This window comes from Poromitra crassiceps (genome assembly GCF_964638095.1).
Source record: "Poromitra crassiceps genome assembly, chromosome: 12".
In the NCBI taxonomy this organism is placed as follows: domain Eukaryota; kingdom Metazoa; phylum Chordata; class Actinopteri; order Beryciformes; family Melamphaidae; genus Poromitra; species Poromitra crassiceps.
Genome location: NC_139632.1, coordinates 38,277,079 through 38,293,136, shown reverse-complemented (window position 1 = coordinate 38,293,136; position 16,058 = coordinate 38,277,079). Strand labels below are relative to the sequence as shown.

Genomic DNA, 16,058 nt, shown 5'->3' with positions numbered 1-16,058 from the left:
AGCATAGGGTTATGTAGTGATGTTTGCCCCTGCTTAATGTAGCATAGGGTTATGTATTGATGTTTACCCCTGCATAATGTAGTATAGGGTTATGTATAGATGTTTGCCCCTGCATAATGTAGCATAGGGTTATGTATTGATGTTTGTCCCTGCATAATGTAGCATAGGGTTATGTATTGATGTTTGTCCCTGCATAATGTAGCATAGGGTTATGTATTGATGTTTACCCCTGCATAATGTAGTATAGGGTTATGTATTGATGTTTGCCCCTGCATAATGTAGTATAGGGTTATGTATTGATGTTTGCCCCTGCATAATGTAGTATAGGGTTATGTATTGATGTTTGCCCCTGCATAATGTAGTATAGGGTTATGTATTGATGTTTGCCCCTGCATAATGTAGCATAGGGTTATGTATTGATGTTTACCCCTGCATAATGTAGTATAGGGTTATGTATTGATGTTTGCCCCTGCATAATGTAGCATAGGGTTATGTATTGATGTTTGCCCCTGCATAATGTAGCATAGGGTTATGTATAGATGTTTGCCCCTGCATAATGTAGCATAGGGTTATGTATTGATGTTTACCCCTGCATAATGTAGCATAGGGTTATGTATTGATGTTTGCCCCTGCATAATGTAGTATAGGGTTATGTATTGATGTTTGCCCCTGCATAATGTAGTATAGGGTTATGTATTGATGTTTGCCCCTGCATAATGTAGCATAGGGTTATGTATTGATGTTTACCCCTGCATAATGTAGCATAGGGTTATGTATTGATGTTTGCCCCTGCATAAAGTAGCATAGGGTTATGTATTGATGTTTGCCCCTGCATAATGTAGTATAGGGTTATGTATTGATGTTTGCCCCTGCATAATGTAGCATAGGGTTATGTATTGATGTTTGCCCCTGCACACAAACTCACACTCACAAGCAGGACACACACAAGAGCACAAAACACCCACAGAAAATATTCTCTGATCCTCCATTCTCATTTATCTGCTAATTAGCCTAGATCCCTGAGTATATTATGTAATATGTATGATTATGTTTTTGATAGGATATTTTATAATTATTATACAATTTTGTGATTTCCAATTAAGCAGTCTGGTTTAATCTTTGGTGTTTACAAGCCTTTCTAACCTTTTCTACATGGCCAAAGGTGTGCTGCTGACACATCTAATAATGAGTGGATTTGACTATTATTCCTGCATATGACTCCTTGAATATTGCATCAAACTGTTTTTTCTTGTATCGTCAGTGCTTGCATCATTTAGTTCCTGCTGGAGAACATTGTTGGAGCATGAATTGTGGTGCCCCCCCCCCCCTTCCTTCCACAGGCCTGGGGATCTCTTGGAGTGACAGATTGCAATGGCAAAGCTAGCTCTGCCTCACATGGCCTATGTTGTGGTCAGTATGGCTAGCGCTCTGCCGGTGACAGATGGCGGCGTGTAGGCCTAGCCAGCTAGCCTAGCCTGGCGTGCCACTCAACTTGCTCTAGGCAGCACGTGTCCATCTGAATGCGGCAGGTCTGAATCAGCGCTGGTTAGCTCAGTGCTAGCTGCCGTGCACGCTCAGATTAGAAGAGCTAGCCCGAGTCACAATCCCAATCACCATCTCAGAATGCCCTTAACAGGTCAGGTTTGTTACAGACTAGGAACTTGATGCAGTGGGACTACTAGACCTCACGTACGTTACAAGAGATACGAATGGACAGGGACTAATGATAAAGGGCACAATAGCTATAATGTCCAGGCTTCACGGAGGATACCAGCCAAGATCATTGGTCCACTCATTCCTACGGTCTAACGCAGTCCATGTGTGATTGTAAAAGGCTGAAACTAGGGGTGGGCGATGTGACGGGCTTAGATCATAACTCGTGAAGATTGCTCCACGATCTGTCGTTACAGAGAGATCGTAAGAATGTATTCATTCATGACAGGCGTCCTCCATCATGTGGAGATGGTTTGGTTTGGTTATAAAAACTGAAAACGATCACCTGCAAGCTTTCATTGCCAGAGGTGGAAATACCCACAAGCTATTTGACCACCTGAAGACCAAGCATGCAAGAGTAGTGTACCTTTTTATCTGTTTTTATTAATGTTCAGGTGAGTGTTTGTCTGCTTTGGCAGAAAAGTTGTTTAAACTTAAATTCCGCTTGGCCGTCCATTCTTGAATTTAGTGGTTTTCTGTATTAAGCCGTTTTCCCACATACCCTTATCTAAGAATTAGAAAACCATTTTCGACAACTGCTTGTGGGAGAGGAGTTAGCGCCGCAAACAACAACAACAAGCACCGAACTGGTGGGAATAGCGTGATCCTCCCACGTGTTACGTTGTGTTAAGTCAGGTGAAAAGAAGCGGCTGGCAACTGCGCATTTGTCGGAGGAAGTATGGTGCTAGTCTACGGCTCTCCCAAGATTGGCAGAGGGTGGAGCAGCGACCAGGGCAGCAGGGGGAAATTGGCCAAGTACAATTGGGGAGAAAATGGGCGGGGGGGGGGGGGGAGCTTGCTGAACTACTACTTCTTGTGTTATCTTCTCCGGTAACGCAACGAGCGCGCTGATTGGCTGTTTTGTATTACATGTTTCTGTGTGGACTCAGGACTGAGCAAAAACTGATGCTGAAAACTAAATCTAAATCTAAATCCCATGAGCGGCAAACTTTGAGCATAATAGAAAATATATGATTTTATTGCCCAGACAGCTCTGATTAGGATCCAGAAGAGAGTTTCATTCTGAGGCGAGAGAAAAGGAAACGCAGCGAGTGGCAAATCTAATCACGCAATCTCTCATCCATTTGTTCCTGTTCCTGTCACTCTCTCTCCATCTGTGTGTCTTTCTCTCTCTCTCTGTCTCTTTGTTCCTCTCCCGTTCTCCCTCTATCTGAGAGCAAGAAGGTGGTGAGCATCAGGGGTTACCCAGGGACAGGCCCCCTTGAAGGAGGTGTGGAATTTCTAGCTTCCTTGAGGACACATTGGATGTGAAGTGTCCGGAATATTTGCGGTGTATTTTGAGAACGTGGGGCACATTCAGGAAGAGGCGTACTGTAGCACACACAGGCGACTTTCCAGGCAAAATCAGTGCGCTGAATCGATAGTGTGGGCCAAATCATTTGGAGACAAAGAGTCCTTTCTTCTCCCGTTTCATACGGCAGCCTTGTGGGAGCAACAAAGGTTTCCGCAAGACTGCAACAACAAAAATCCACCCTAAAGTCAGAACTCCTGTTTTCTAAACGACGTTGCACAATTCAGTCTAGATTAGAGACCTTGATTCCCATCAGCTAAATCTAGAAACGGGAGAGCCACAAGTCTGTGAACCTGTTCTGTCATTTATATCATTATTATATTATATTATATTAAATTATTATATCATTGAATTAACAATAATTTGTCTTGCTGCTGGGGACATGGGGGGGGGTTGGGGATAAACACTAATACCAAATTATTGCCCGGCCCTACTTGAGAATAAATTCAGCATCTCTATTGTAACAGGGCCAAGACTTGTGCTTCTGTGCGCCGCGCTCTTTGACGCGAGAGTGGAGTTGCCGTTGATTGATTGTATGTGTTTTAGGTCCAGACGGCATTTCGGCTAATCTCTATAAACCGCTAACTGCATATTGTTTATTGTTTATTTATTGTTTATTTATTATGATCCCCATTAGCTTTTGCAATGGCAAAAGCTATTCTTCCTGGGGTCCAACACACGCGCATATGAGAAGAGAGAAGCGAAAGTCTTGGCGCGGACGTCCACTCTCTACACCCCGAAATATCACCTGTCTGTTGCAGAGTCTTATTAGGTGTCAGACTGATAGATTCTGGAGGCCCAGATTGCAAGGTACAGTATATTGCATAATATATCATCCGTCAGTATTACTTGGGTGTCTTTGTGATGGGAACCGAATGTCCAACGCACATGGTGTCATCTCACCTGGCAGTTAAACTTGATCTTGATCTACACACTACTTCCTGTTATAGCAGGAAATGCTGCATCCTTAAATAATTTAGATGAGCCATCATACGCAGCTTCCTCCGCTTTGACAGTTAATACCATGATTTAATCTTATGAGCTGCTTGTAAGCCTCCACTGCCTCTATTATCTGGCGTTAGATGCTATGCTGTCGTTCATATAACCCCACCAGTATCTGGTGCTATGCTGTCATTCATATAACCCCACCAGTATTGGTGAAGATCAGTAAGCTACATGTGGGCTAATAACAAACAGGGAAATTGGTTGACTGAAGACTATAACGTGTTGGATGAGTTTGAGTTCCATGTGAAGTATTTTGAGTCCAGAAAGGTCCTAAATGCAATCAACCAACTAGAACGACCACACCGCGGATATATGCCACCGCCAACAAGTGAGCAGTCGACATCCATGTCTGTCCAGACTTTGATATTTCAGCCAAATGTGACGAAATTCCGTCAAGGCGTTCCTGAGATATCGCATTAACAAGCTAGAACATGGCATTCATGAAGTCACAGTGACCTTGAACTTTGACCTTTGACCACCAAAATCTAATCAGTTCATCCTTGAGTCCAAGTGGATGTGTGAGCCAAATTTGACGAAATTCCATCAAGGCGTTCCTGAGATATCGCGTTAACGGACATAGGGCGGACGGCCGGACGGACGTACATACAGACGGAGGCATAATTAATTAGTTTGAATGAATTGATGTTAAGTGACAACATTGTGGATAAGCAAGCAGAGCAGAGGCTTAAAAACAAATGAGGAAAGCAAAAGCTTCCACCAAGTCAACCTGACATAAACACAGCTAGTGGTCAACAACAGCGGGGGGCAGGGGACAGCAGCATGGCTGTCACAGCAATGCACAAACGCTATGTGTGAACGGCCCCTACACAGCAGATTACCACTGCTCTATCGTGGAGCTCAACAGTGACCGCCCACCTCTTCTCAGCTCCTGTTCCATCAGAGAATTCCCCATTCATTTTCTCCGGCATAGATCTTTAGAAAAATCCTTATTATAACGAGTTGTATTTAAGCCTGGAACCAAGCCAACCAGACACCTACTGAATCGTGAGTGACCATAAAACATTTCACTTGGCGCAAAAACAAAAAATAAAAAGCGGGGGTTCTGCTTTTAGTGTTTCCACACGGACCCCCGTTTTTTGTTGTTGTCTTTTATGCCCCACTACCGTGTAACACCGACTACCGCGGCAAGCCTAATGTGCAAGATCAAATACATTTTGGTATATCCTTGTCAATTTTCCCTTACTTTAACTGCGTGGAATATACACCTCTCGGACTTCATATTCCAGAAAATCCACTACCAGTGGAACCCCTGACATTTGATTGAGAAAGCAACTGTTCAATAAATGCAAAAATGAACCAATCGCCCACGACTTCCCAGTAGAGACTTGGTGGTAACATCATCACCAAACACCATGCCCCAAGGAAGGAGGTGTTTAACAGCAACCTTTAGTAACACACACCAAGCCAAGCCACTGAAACACACACAGCAAATAATGAGGCCATATGTGAACGAACAAATACACAAAATAGTACATTGCGTACTTGGACAGTTCTGAGATATTTTAGATTTCAGGTTCAGAACATACAAAAGGTGTGTGGGCCGATGGTAAAAGCCGGGTACAGTATGCAGCTCACTCACCACAGTAGTCTGTTCAGTCAGGGCCTTGTCCCACAGGCTCAGCACCTGCACCGCAAAACAAGGTAGAGGGTTGAGTAACACATCCTTAAATTGGCTTCCGATATTTAATATTATCCATATGATCAAATATCACAAAGTATTTCGTCGATATATATAATTAAAAAATATATACTCCACCCACAATACTATCGCAACGTTTTGGCGGGACAGTAGAGTGATATTAAATTGTGGACTTCACCCAAGCCTACTTTTAAACTGGCAGGAAATCTGGAAAAATCCTTTAGAGACAAAACAGGATTGTTGTGTCCAAAACCTAAACTCGCATCATGTAATCACAGAACAGGTCCCTTAGCCAAAGTGCATCCAAACAAGACAAGAATGTGTGGTGGAGTTTCAACGTTGTCTCTGGACTGGAGGACCTGCAAACAGACCTATAAACTGTAATGATCCTAATTATAGACCCACATTCTCAAATTAAACCCAAAGGGAACCAAGGGGTTTGCTTTCACCAAACATTTCACCCCTGACTGTTTGGATGAGTGGAACTAAATAACGGTTTATGTTATTCATAGTACTAAACATACATGAACCAAAATGCATGGTAGGGTATTTTTTATTTTATTTTGAGTTCTTGCAACATCTCCCCATGAAAACGGCTAAAAAGAGATTGCAAGAGAAGACTGCATTTGTTCACAATTACTTCAGAACCTTGGGTTTGGGTTAGGCCGATATATCAGGCCAGTATTGCCGTTTTAATACAAATGATCAGTTTATATGTTCTATGTATGTTTTTATTATGTTCTACGTTTTACGCTCTATGTTTTTTGTGTTTTATGGGGACAATGGATGGAAATTAGCCTCATGCTAAATCCGGCAATTTTTACACTTTTACTATGTTCCAGGTTTTACTATCTGTTCTGTGGTTTCTGTGTTCATTAATTTTGCACTGTCCCGTCCAAATAAACGAATAAAATAAAATAAATATTTTCCCTTGACAAGATGATGCATTATCCCTTGACGATATGATCCATATATGATTTAACTCAACAGCCTTAAGGAGCTACTAACCCACCTCAAAGAATTTCATTAGTATAGCATCCAATGCAGAGCTGCAGCCCAAAGCCACAGCCAGCAGCGTATGGGGACTGAATGGTCTTACATGTGACTGATACTCATTCACAGGTCTTAACAATGGTTCACCTCTTCAGTCTGGGGACAGAGGGAGACAACACAACGTTAAAGGCCTCTGCCTTTAACGGTCTCTGCATAAAAACAGCAAACTGTCATTGCTGTCATGTCCTAAAATATTTAGTAGAAGTGGGGGAAAGTGGGATTTTGGTCGGGGATCAAGTTATCACCGCGTTACTAGGGATGGGCATTTCTAGCAGAAACACTATTCGAAATTCAAAGTCGACTTTTCGTCGAAATCCGCCCGCCCTCAATTTTTGTTTTCTGCAAGTCACAAATGTTATATGGTCTCCCCTGATTCTAAGTATAGTTGAATCGCTTGGTTTGACCAAGTAAAAAAAAATGTATAAGCATGTTACGCCAGATCTATGGAAAAATGAATGGTGGATGAAATCCCATGGAGAGGGAGAGGGGGTGACTTCGGCACTCTATTGATGTTCACAGACCTAGACTGCGTTAGCCACGTTAGCTTAGCTTCCCGAACGGAGCCGAGATGGCCCAAGGAACAGTAGACAGAATATCAGAGTGTTGATGTAATGTAGACTAGACACCATTTCTACTATGTTTCTACTGTTTCTATCAAGGAGCTGCTGAGAGGTGTCAGCCCCACCTCTCCAGGCTGCTCTCTACCCTGCCCCCCTCCTCAGCCCCACCTCTCCACCCTGCTCCCCTCCTCAGCCCCACCTCTCCAGGCTGCTCTCTACCCTGCCCCCCTCCTCAGCCCCACCTCTCCACCCTGCTCCCCTCCTCAGCCCCACCTCTCCAGGCTGCTCTCTACCCTGCTCCCCTCCTCAGCCCCACCTCTCCAGGCTGCTCTCTACCCTGCTCCCCTCCTCAGCCCCACCTCTCCAGGCTGCTCTCTACCCTGCTCCCCTCCTCAGCCCCACCTCTCCACGCTGCTCTCCACCCTGCTCCCCTCCTCAGCCCCACCTCTCCAGGCTGCTCTCACCCTGCTCCCCTCCTCATCCCCACCTCAGCAACACCTCTCCACCCTGCTCCCCTCCTCAGCCCCACCTCTCCAGGCTGCTCTCTACCCTGCTCCCCTCCTCAGCCCCACCTCTCCAGGCTGCTCTCACCCTGCTCCCCCCTCATCCCCACCTCAGCCCCACCTCTCCAGGCTGCTCTCTACCCTGCTCCCCTCCTCAGCCCCACCTCTCCACCCTGCTCCCCTCCTCAGCCCCACCTCTCCAGGCTGCTCCCCACCCTGCTCCCCTCCTCATCCCCACCTCAGCCCCACCTCTCCACCCTGCTCCCCTCCTCAGCCCCACCTCTCCACCCTGCTCCCTTCCTCAGCCCCACCTCTCCACCCTGCTCCTCTCCTCAGCCCCACCTCTCCACCCTGCTCCCCTCCTCAGCCCCACCTCTCCACCCTGCTCCCCTCCTCAGCCCTACCTCTCCAGGCTGCTCTCCACCCTGCTCCCCTCCTCAGCCCCACCTCTCCACCCTGCTCCCCTCCTCAGCCCCACCTCTCCACCCTGCTCCCCTCCTCAGCCCCACCTCTCCACCCTGCTCCCCTCCTCAGCCTAACCTCTGCAGGCTGCATCTTTCAAAATTATGCAGTGACAGGAGTTAAGCTCAGACCTGGGGGTTTAGTTGCCCTTTAAGCTTATTTCAACATGAAAACCGCATTGATCATGAATCTTGTTCTTCATGCATTTTGGAGTGCTACTCCCTCGTGAAGGACGCAGCATGGCAGAAAAGCATGTGGAGTGCTACTCCATGGTGAAGGACGCAGCATGGCAGAAAAGCATGTGGAGTGCTACTGCCCGGTGAAGGACGCAGCATGGCAGAAAAGCATGCGGAGTGCTACTCCCTGGTGAAGGACGCAGCATGGCAGAAAAGCATGCGGAGTGCTACTCCCTGGTGAAGGACGCAGCATGGCAGAAAAGCATGTGGAGTGCTACTCCCTGGTGAAGGACGCAGCATGGCAGAAAAGCATGCGGAGTGCTACTCCCTGGTGAAGGACGCAGCATGGCAGAAAAGCATGTGGAGTGCTACTCCCTGGTGAAGGACGCAGCATGGCAGAAAAGCATGGGAGACCGTTTTGATCCGTTCTTTTAAACCAACCTTGAAAATAATGGATTTTTCATTCTTTGGGTTGAGGAGTGTCTTGGACCTCTTTTCATTATTAGGCAACAATCCCAAACCAGAGCGGCGAACGCACCTTCAATAATCCAAACAGAGACCTCGTCTCAGAGTCTCATCTCAAGTGTTTACAGAGGGGAACTTGATATCTTGACTTTCAAAGTAATGAAATGACTGACACTTGCAGGCAGAATTTGAGTCTGTTGCGGGTGTTGTTCTGGAGGGCTGGAGACTCGTAAAAAGACAATTTGGACAGTGTGTTCACCTCAATCATGCGTGGCCTTGGCCATGTGCTTTTCTTTGGTGGGAAGCCTCGGTGTAATTATACTTGCAGCCAGCTGGCCGGTGTTAGCTGGCCGGTGTTAGCTGGCCGGTGTTAGCTGACCGGTGTTAGCTGGCTGGTGTTAGCTGGCTGAGGTTAGCTGGCCGGTGTTAGCTGACCGGTGTTAGCTAACCGGTGTTAGCTGGCCGGTGTTAGCTGGCTGGTGTTAGCTGACCGGTGTTAGCTGGCCGGTGTTAGCTGGCCGGTGTTAGCTGACCGGTGTTAGCTGACCGGTGTTAGCTGGCTGGTGTTAGCTGGCTGAGGTTAGCTGGCCGGTGTTAGCTGACCGGTGTTAGTCGGCCGGTGTTAGCTGGCCGGTGTTAGCTGGCTGGTGTTAGCTGACCGGTGTTAGCTGACCGGTGTTAGCTGGCCGGTGTTAGCTGGCTGAGGTTAGCTGGCCGGTGTTAGCCGACCGGTGTTAGCCGGCCGGTGTTAGCCGACCGGTGTTAGCTGCTTCAAGGAAAACTCCTGAGGCTGGGAAACGCCACGCTGGGGTGAAGGACTGTTTTCTCTCCTTCTACCTCCCAGCTCGCCTCTTCTCTCCCTATTATTTCCCCACATCTGGGTTCCCTCCTCCTCCTCCTCCTCCGCTCCTTTCCCGCATCACTTCCTCCTCCAGCCTCCTCTTCTTCCTTCCCTCCCTCCCTCCCTGGCTTACACTGTGGGCGAAGCTCTCCAGGCCGTAGAATGAGGGGAGATAGTGTTACAGCCAGACTAGCCTGGGTGTGGAGTCTGTGGAGTCTGTGGACAGAGAAACCCTGAAAGTGTTCAAGGTCAGAGAGGGGCTTGTTCCGAGGACGAGGCCTCGGGCCCCAAGCGAGAATGAGATTTGTGGGAACGGCGAAGCTGTCGAGATGGCTATTTATTTGATAAAACGTAGAATATGAAATGGTGACCCGTGTTTTCGCTTCTCACTTCACCATTGACCCTTGAACCGGTCAAGTTGAACAACAATTTATTATCGTTATTTACAGAAGGCTGGGGGAGTAGTTGTAAGGGGGGGGGGGAGACACACATTTCTAGACTCCATTCATTAGGCAACTGCCATTGATTCTGTGGGTAAAGACCGTAGGACATTTTCTGCGGAAACACATTTCTGCATGTTTGTACAGACATATTAAGGACATGTTTGCCTGCGGGATTAAAAAAAAAAGAGCGCAAAAATAGTTTCTAACGAAAGTGTTGTATTTGAAAACAGAAAAATCTTTGAATAGTGTGGGGGAATAGAGCTGTGTTGCGTTTGCGGAACGGGATGTCCAAATATTTGCAAAAATGTCTATTTACATCAATTTTACCATGACTTTATAGAATGATTTCATAAATAGGGATATTGTAATGAAGGGGAAAATCCAAATTGATGTTGGATGCTATTTTGCAAGTTGCCACAGCGCCAAAAACAATTATGACCAGCAAAACAGCAGTAACAGGAAAAGTCCGTCTTCAGCAGTGTTTGTCACAGGTCACAGGTCAAAACCATTTAGTTCAATCAAATTATGTTCCTAACAACTAGGCTTGCATCAATTCATTAATATGCTAATGTGTGCGACAAGGTGCTCCTAAATCAAATCGATCATCTATTCTCTGTGCAATCTATGGTCTAATTATGAGGTTTCACCCTTTCGGTCATGTATTGTTTTTTGAGTTACTGTATCTAAAGACAGACAAGCACCACCATGTCATAATGTGCCATATACCATGTGCCATGGTGGCATGACATGTCATAATGTGCCATATACAATGTGCCATGGTGGCATGACTTGTCATAATGTGTCATATACCATGTCATGTGTCATGTACCATGTGCCATGGTGGCATGACTTGTCATAATGTGTCATATACCATGTGCCATGGTGGCATGACATGTCATAATGTGTCATATACCATGTGCCATGGTGGCATGACTTGTCATAATGTGTCATATACCATGTGCCATGGTGGCATGACATGTCATAATGTGTCATATACCATGTGCCATGGTGGCATGACTTGTCATAATGTGTCATATACCATGTGCCATGGTGGCATGACTTGTCATAATGTGTCATATACCATGTGCCATGGTGGCATGACATGTCATAATGTGCCATATACCATGTGCCATGGTGGCATGACATGTCATAATGTGCCATATACCATGTGCCATGGTGGCATGACATGTCATAATGTGTCATATACCATGTCATGTGTCATGTACCATGTGCCATGGTGGCATGACATGTCATAATGTGCCATATACCATGTGCCATGGTGGCATGACATGTCATAATGTGCCATATACAATGTGCCATGGTGGCATGACATGTCATAATGTGCCATACAATGTGCCATGGTGGCATGACATGTCATAATGTGTCATATACCATGTCATAATGTGTCATATACCATGTGCCATGGTGGCATGACTTGTCATAATGTGTCATATACCATGTGCCATGGTGGCATGACATGTCATAATGTGTCATATACCATGTCATAATGTGTCATATACCATGTGCCATGGTGGCATGACTTGTCATAATGTGTCATATACCATGTCATAATGTGTCATATACCATGTGCCATGGTGGCATGACTTGTCATAATGTGTCATATACCATGTCATAATGTGTCATATACCATGTGCCATGGTGGCATGACTTGTCATAATGTGTCATATACCATGTGCCATGGTGGCATGACATGTCATAATGTGTCATATACCATGTGCCATGGTGGCATGACATGTCATAATGTGTCATATACCATGTGCCATGGTGGCATGACTTGTCATAATGTGTCATATACCATGTCATAATGTGTCATATACCATGTGCCATGGTGGCATGACTTGTCATAATGTGTCATATACCATGTGCCATGGTGGCATGACATGTCATAATGTGCCATGTACCATGTGCCATGGTGGCATGACATGTCATAATGTGCCATGTACCATGTGCCATGGTGGCATGACATGTCATAATGTGTCATATACCATGTGCCATGGTGGCATGCCACGTCATAATGTGCCATATACCATGTGCCATGGTGGCATGACATGTCATAATGTGCCATGTACCATGTGCCATGGTGGCATGACACATCATAATGTGCCATGTACCATGTGCCATGGTGGCATGACATGTCATAATGTGCCATATACCATGTGCCATGGTGGCATGACATGTCATAATGTGCCATGTACCATGTGCCATGGTGGCATGACACATCATAATGTGCCATGTACCATGTGCCATGGTGGCATGACATGTCATAATGTGCCATATACCATGTGCCATGGTGGCATGACATGTCATAATGTGCCATGTACCATGTGCCATGGTGGCATGACACATCATAATGTGCCATGTACCATGTGCCATGGTGGCATGACATGTCATAATGTGCCATATACCATGTGCCATGGTGGCATGCCACGTCATAATGTGCCATATACCATGTGCCATGGTGGCATGACACGTCATACTATACCATGTGCCATGGTGGTGGGACATAACATTGTTCATACTATATGAGAACATACAAGAACAAGTCCATATACATTGCCATGGTGTTTCTCACCTGGGCCAGAATAAGAGAGTGTGGAGGAGAGACTGGCAGAGGTAGAAGCATTTGGAATGAATTATTATCCCATATACGGACTCCAAATAGTCTGGAATCATATGGGCTAAGTAACAGTGTTTCCCTATAATGTTAATATTTGGGCAGCCCGCCTGGGTAAATTAACTGCCGTCCAAGTAAATTAGTGTTTTAAATCAATTTCAGGCCCTGTGACGCACAAAGCTGCTTTCCTCATCGAAAAACTTTGTGAACCGTTTGGAGGATACCTGTATTCCTGCATACCTGCTCCAAAAATGTGGCCTGATCCTCATCCAAGTCACAATAATAGATTAACACAATCTGAATAAACCAATAACACATACGTTAACACTTTTTTCATGTAGCCTATCTGTCCTTCCATGAACACCACTCTTGTTCAGTGTCTTGTTGTGGACTCGTGAAAACAGCAAGTGCACTGTCCTGTGCTCTTGCAGTGATGGCTGCATATTAAAAGGTCCAATCCGTAAGTTTGGGGGGAAAATAAACGTTTTCTATTACCAATGAGTGAATGCCCCGTTACGTAACTTAAAAAATGAGCCCAATTAACCCGGCAAATTTACCGGATGTGACCTTCGGCACTTTGTTGCGTTCACGAACCAGCCTCTTGTACTGGCTCCAGCCGAAAATACACCAACGAAGAAGAAGGCTAGATTAACTTTACGTTCGCTAGCTATCAGCAAACAACCAACAACACAGAGTCCAGTAAAAAGTGCACACAGAAAAAGAAAAAATACGTATCTAGTGAAGCTCGTCTAGCCAAACGGCAGCAATGTGACCGACGTCGGGGGGGAAACTAGATTCGGGGCTGTGTTTTCGGTTCATGGAGAGCCCTTGCGTTAGCTTGTTGTATTTTTAGCTGCTGTGATATTGTGGTTTTGGCCCGGCTATAGATAACGTTACGTTAGCTTAGCTGCTTACTAACGCGGCTATGGATTAACACCCAGAACTAAGCTAATAACGTTACCGGAAGGTGTGGATAATGCAACAGTTGCAAATATGCCTAACGTTACTACCGTTGTGCTTATGGCCATGGGACATTGTTTGACTGACTGCAGTAACAAATCTGTTCCATTTTGTCAGATGTGGCTAATGGCTACTAAAGACAGCGTGACAACAAACTTATTTCAACACCTCTGAAAAAGCACAGGAATGCGAGCAGTGTGTTGCGGGCTGCACAAGATAACGAGCCACAACACACACACACGCGCGCACACTTTTCACAAACACATTATCACCGGACGGTGAAATGTTGCCTTTAGGACACATAACAACAAAACAACACGTGGGGCCACTGATTAGCTTAACGTAGCATCAACGTTATGTTTCCAGACTCACCCGGTCTGTGGTCTGTACCCGTGTCAAGTGACTGCAGGTTAGCAAGCAACAGCCAGGAAGTTAGGCATATAGCAGTGCCACCTAAAACAGGAAGTTGGGTTGTTCTGCCTTCAGAGTAAAAGCATAAATTGTGTCACTTATGAGAAAAAAATATTTTTTGAGCTGTGCAGGGCAACAAATGGTTAGAGAAGTATAATAGTATTAAAAAATCTAATCAAAAATCTAATTTTGAGAGAAAAAATCTGATATATATATTTTTTGCTGATCCGAAAGATCCGTGATCCGTGGCTCAAAATCAAAGTCCAATCCGTGGGTTTTCTGATCCGTGCCAGCTATACAGATAATCGATTAATAATACCCAGAAGCTCTACTAATAACGTTACCGTCTTGTGTGGATAATGTAACAGTTGTAAATATGCCTAGGCCTAAAAAAAAATAAAGTTCGGTTCCGGTTTCCGACCGACCCTGTCAATTTACGTGCGACCCAATTTATTTTATGAGCATGTTGATTTGACGGTGGCGCTATGGCTGGCTCACACTACAGGATTTTAGTAGGGGTGGGGGAAAAAATCGATTCACCTAAGTATCGCGATTTTTAATGTCACGATTTTTTGGATCGATCTTTTATTCCAGAATCGATAATCGCAAATTAAAAAAAAAAAAAAAAAAAAAAAAATTTGGGTGCTTGCAGTCAGGCCACTCACTGAACAGCAGGCCAGGCGCCGCCTACTGGTTTACTAGTGGTTTTATTACTTTATTAGTTAGTCTGAAGTAATACGGTAATTACACTTCAGGGTTAAAGTGGGTGCATCTCATTGTAAAATTGGACTTCAAACGGCCCAAATCTGGCTTCAAACGGCCCAAATTTCACGCGCGTTGGCCCATATCGGCCTGGCCTGCTTGGTATCTAATGCCCGGCCTGAATTATGATCCCAGTCCGCCCCTGTTTTTAACTATATCGCCCAGCCCTACTCATGATATATAATATACAGTCTCTAGTGTATGATTCAACTTTTCCCATGTTCTAATCTAGTGTAAAAAAGCAAACAAACTGAAAAAATAAAATAAAAAAATAAACAAAAATCGCAATAAATCGTAATATCGAATCGCAATAATCGTAGAATCGCAGAATCGCAATACTTAAGAATCGCAATATAAATCGAATCGGCACCCAAGAATCGTGATAGTATCGAATCGGGAGATAAGTGAATCGCCACAGCCCTAGATTTTAGTGTGAGCTGTTTGCAGATCCAATCTTAAACCTCCCGATCTGCTCACAGCCTCATCGGGGCCGTCCCGATCATATCAAACATGTTTGATATTTAGGACTGAAAATCTGCGCGAATACATCATTCTGCTGCTGCGCGAGACTCCCGTCATTATCGTTAATTGACGCGGCTCATTTGATGCGCTGCACTGCAGCACGCATCAGATAGGCTACCAAATACCAACAGCACAGAACCATGAGGATTTGGGGGAAAATGTCACTACCGTAAATTTCGGACTATAAGCCGCGGCTTTTTCCCCGTTTTTTGGCCCCTGCGGCTTATATAACCGTGCGGCTTATCTATGGATTTTTTCAGCAAAAAAATAAATAAAAAACTGAATTCTCTCTTCTTTAGCACTCTTTCTAACTATAAATCCACTTCTGTTTTAATTTCCTCTCTTGCCCTCTTTTCACCACACCGCGGACACTGTGTGCACTGTAAAAAAAAACACAGGTGGTGTTGTGTTATGTTGTTTTGTTGAAATGTTAATAAATGGGAGCTTCCTCAAACAGCCATCTCTTTCCCGACAATCCCCTCTGTGCACGAACCCTTACATATGGTAATTAAAAAAAAAAACATTAAAACACCTGCGGCTTATAGTCCGGTGCGGCTTATATATGTAACAAACAG

At 45.1% G+C, this 16,058-nt stretch overlaps 1 protein-coding gene across 2 annotated transcripts in view; it reads right to left on the bottom strand.

Moving 5' to 3' along the window:
* tbl1xr1a (TBL1X/Y related 1a) overlaps positions 1–16,058 on the bottom strand; it is a 61,091-nt gene that overhangs the window by 27,396 nt on the left and 17,637 nt on the right. The window contains exon 2 of one of the 2 annotated variants that reach the window (XM_083647602.1): positions 5,578–5,675. The gene's annotated coding sequence lies outside the window, so the exon portion shown is untranslated. The remainder of the gene's footprint in view (positions 1–5,577; positions 5,676–16,058) is intronic. The other variant, XM_083647601.1, reaches the window with a different exon arrangement.